The following is a 4,742-nucleotide window of genomic DNA, read 5'->3' on the forward strand; positions in this document are numbered from 1 at the left end:
AAGGTTAAGTGACTTGCTTAGGGTCACATAGCTAGTAAATGTCTAAGGCCACATTTGAACTCGGCTTGCTGATTCAAGGTCCAGTGTATCCACTATACTGTCTAGCTGCCCAACATAAAAAATAAAAAACATTTCATATTTATTCTTATTAGGATTGTGCCATTCTAGTTAATTTTTTAAACCCTTATCTTCTGTCTTAGAATCAATACTATGTATTGGTTCCAAGGCAGAAGAATGTTAAGGGCTAGGCAGTGGGGGTTAAGTGACTTGCCCAGGGTCACACAGCTAGGTCACACAGGCCAGGTTTGAACCTAGGACCTCCCATCTCTAGGTCTGGATCTCAATCCACTTAGCTGCCCAGCTTCTCTCCATTCTAATTATTAAAAGAACTATAATATTACTTTTAAGATATTTTTTTTCAATTTTAAGTCCTTTCATCATGTTTGTCAGTTTTATTTGTATTTCTAAAGGTCCCCTTCTTTTAATTTTTTAAAGATATTATATTTTCCCAATTACATCTAATAATCTTCAATATGTTTTCTAAAATTATAAGATTCAAATTGTCTCCCTCCTTCCTTTAAGATATGGTAAACAATTTAATCCAAGTCCCCTCCTTTTCTAAGAAGAAACAAGACTAACAACCAAGACCTCATAGCCTTCAAAGGATTCTTAAGATTTCTTCTCTAGAAATTCATCTCAATAGATTCCTTCTTGATTTATAGAATACTTCCATTGCATCAGGCTCTGGGGAGATATGTGTGCAACTCTATAATAAATTCTAGAATCTTTAATTGATTAAAAAAAACCTCTAAGGGAACAGGAGATTTATTCACTTCCATTTTTTACTTTCATGTCAATATTCAAGGCTCATGTGCCATTTCTGATCTTACTAGATCACAAGGTCATTTGCTTCTACTCATTTTAGCATCTGCCAGTGAAGTTGAACCTGAGCCTGAAGGAGACATGAGGGAATGGGATCAAGGACATGAGCAGAAGGCCTTGGCAAGGAGACTTGGGCAAAGGAGATAATGGGGCATGATGCTGAGGCGCATGAAATGCAGAATCAAGGGAAGAAGGAAAGGTAGAGGGTAGAATTTTTAATTGAAGGTTCAAGATTTCAAAGGGGAAAGTGAATTTGTAATAGCAGAAATGGACTGGAAGAGCAGAGAAAAGTGGAGAAAAGGAAAAACAAATATTTGTACTTTACAAATATCTCATTTGATCTTCACAGCAACTCTGAGATGTATTACTTATTACTCCCATTTTAGAGTTGGGGAAATTAAGGTAGACATCAGGTAAGTGACTTGTTGACCAGTCATAAATGTGGAAAGTATCTGAGGCAGGATTTGACCTCTGGGCTTCCAGGTCCAGTGGTCTAGCCATTGTACCACCTAGGCAGTCTTAAAGAGGAGAGTAAAACCCAGGGGGAAATGTAAGGATAGAAGGGTATGGTCAGATGGAGGCATTTCAGAGAAGTGGAAAATTTGTGTATGACGCTGAGATCAAAGGTATGATCCCTTTGTGTGTGAGGTGGCATGAAGGTGATTATGGGAGCTGAAGGGGCTAATAAACTGGGAAGACATTGTATCTGAGGGGGTATCTCTCTACTACTTGCACATTGAAGTCCCCAAGTATAAAGTTAAGGGTTAGGGTGGAGAATAGCACTTCAAACCAGGTACTGAAGACCTTAAGACAGATGGAAGATTGATATGGGCGCCATTAGATCTGGACATATCGCTGTATCTTCTGAAGTGAACTCTTAAAGGGAGAGAGGTTGAGTGATGATGTAGGGAGAAGGTCTGAAAGTTGTGAGGGGCAAGGAGCATGCTATCCAGCTGGACTCATGTTCAAAGCTGAGCACAAGATAGTGAAGTCTGCCCCAGGAAGCAATGTCTTCTGGAGCGAGAGATTGTTGCAAGAGCTTCGGAAGGAGTGGGAGGAAAATAACTAATTTAAAGATAGTTTGTTAACCACAGAAGAGAGTTCCAGACTCCACATTGGAAGGAAAGGATAGATAGGGAGAGGTATGCATCCCAAAGAGGGTTGAGGTGGAGAGGGAGAAGGGGAGAGAGTAGGGAGAATTATGAGGCAAATAGTGTTTTTGCTGTAGGCAGTCTTAGACTCCATTGATAAGAATTGGGATGTTGATAGAACTTTGGGAGGTAGAATTGGGGAGGGGGGTGAGACTCTGGATGTAGGGTAGTCTATGTGGCCAGGAAGTCTGGTGATGAGAGTCCTGTTGGTGGTGGGATGATAGCTTTGGTCTTCACTTGTTTTGAGAAGGTTAATTTACTCTTTCCCTTATCCAGCAAGGTAAGTTTGCTCATATATATATATATATATATATATATATATATATATATATATATATATATATATATATATACATATATGTATATATATATACATATATGTATATACAAATCCAGCTCATATATTTATTTGTTACCCTTTGAATAAGAGAAGGCAGGGTGAGGGCTAGCTTCTGAGACTGTAGTTCTGGACCAGTTAGAAGTCTACCTTTTCAAAAAATTTTCTCATCTGTTCTTTCTTCTCTCCTATTCTTCTAATCTATCTATTCATTAGTTATAGGTCTTTAAATCACAAGAATAAGGATTATATTTTCATTTAGCTATATCTTTAGGAGGCTGCTCGGTGGCTCAGTGGATGGAGTCCTGGCCCTGAAGTCTCAGGAAAGACCTGAATTCAAATCCAACCTCAGCTACTTCTTAGCTGTGTGATCCTGGGCAAGTCATTTAACCTCTGACAAAAGAATCCACTGGATCCAGCAGAGAAGGAAATGGCAAACCATGCTGGTGTTCTTGCCAGTGAAACCTTTTATGATCCTCCATCAGTAACAACTCTCACCTACACTTTGTTTTGTGTCTGGGTTAGTGTCCTCTTCGCCCCTAAGTTTCCTGAGGAAACACTGTTCTACCTAATTTAGCATCCTTACCTTCTATGCTTGGAATGCCTGACACTTCAAGAAGACTTTCTTGATTGACCTAATTTTTTAATCATCTTTTTTCTCATCCTCTCAAAATTATGTTGCACTTACTTCATATCCATTTCATATTTACTTGTGTGCATATATGTGGTTTCCCTCCCAGTAGAATGTAAGCTCCTCAGGGGCAGGAGTTGTTTCATTTTTGTCTTTAGGTCCCTAGCACTTAGTACATAGTTGGTACTTAATAAATGCCTATTGACTTGGATTGGATTGGATTGAACTTTGGACTCTATGCACTGTTGGTGAAGTAGTGAATTGGTCTAGCCATTCTGGAAAGAAATTTGGAGCTATGCCCTGCAAGTTACCAAACTGCGCATACCCTTGACCCAGGTAATACTCTTCTGAAATACCTCTCATCAAGCTTGTATGTATTTGGTTCATACATAGTCAACATGTATGTTGAATCCCTCATTAGAAAGTGAGCTCCTTGCCCACACCTGTAACTCTCATAATAAAGTATTTCCAGAAATGAAAAAAAAAAAAGACTGTGAGCTCCTTGAGGGAAGGATTGTTTTTGCCTTTCTTTGAATGTCTAATGCTTATGGAAATGTCTAGAATATAGTAAAGACTTATTAAGTGATTGTCTGACTAAATGACAATCAATCCTAGGCCTATACCCTAAAGAGAACAAAGAAAGAAGAAAAGGGTCACTATGCACAAAAGATTTATATAGCATTTCTTTTTGTAGTAGCAAAGAACTATAAACTAAGGGGACACTATATATGAATGTAATGGAATACCAATTTTTCATAAGAAATAATAGTTTCCCTGAAATCTTTGAAGACTTATATGAACTGCTGGTAAAGAGAAGGAATGAGAACAAGAACAATTTATATGTATATTACAGTGTTATTATAACACTTTAAAAACAAACAACTTAAGATTTAAGAACTCTGATCAATGCCAAGTAGGACTCCAGAGTGAATGAAGTGAATAAAGCATTCCACCAACCTCTTAACCCTCTATCAGAGGTGGCAGACAGAGACATGGCCAAATACAGGAATTTGTTTGCTTGGTCCTGTATATTTCCTATAAAGTGGTACTTTGCCCCCACCTTCAAGGTAGGACTATGTTAGAGAAAACTGATTTTTGTCAACTTAAAAAATAAAATTTAACTTTAAAATATACCCTATCTGTTCTCTCTCTCTCTCTCTCTCTCTCTCTCTCTCTCTCTCTCTCTCTCTCTCTCTCTCTCTCTCTCTCTCTCCCTCTCTGTGTCTCTCTGTCTCTCTCTCTCTCTGTCTCTGTCTGTCTGTCTGTCTGTCTCTCTCCTCCAGTCTCTCTTTCAGTCTTTACCTTTCCTTCTGTTATCTGTTCCCCCTTTTTTCTCTTTCTCCATCTGACTGTCTCTGTCTCTCTATCTGCATTTGTGTTTCTGCTCTCCCTCCCTCCTCTCTGTTTTTGTCTGTCACTATCTGTCTTTCCTCAATTTGATCTTGTTTCCTGCCCCCCCCATTTCCCCCTGTCTTTTGTCTGTCTTCGTCTCTTTTTCCTTCTGTCTTCTTTCCTTACTTTTGACCATTTTTTCCTCTCTCCCTCTGTCTGTCTGTCTGTCTGTCTGTCTCCTTCCCCCACATCTAACAATTTTCTGTCCATCAGTCTGTCTGTCCCTCCATCCTTCCTCTCTTTCGCTGTTTTTGTCTCTCTGCCTCTGTCTCTGTCTCATCTCACCCAGCCCCTAAACCAGTTGTCTTCACATAGTAGTGCTTTGGTCGTGCTATAACTTGGCGGGGGG

Source organism: Monodelphis domestica, chromosome 2, assembly GCF_027887165.1.
Source record: "Monodelphis domestica isolate mMonDom1 chromosome 2, mMonDom1.pri, whole genome shotgun sequence".
Classification (NCBI taxonomy): Eukaryota; Metazoa; Chordata; class Mammalia; order Didelphimorphia; family Didelphidae; genus Monodelphis; species Monodelphis domestica.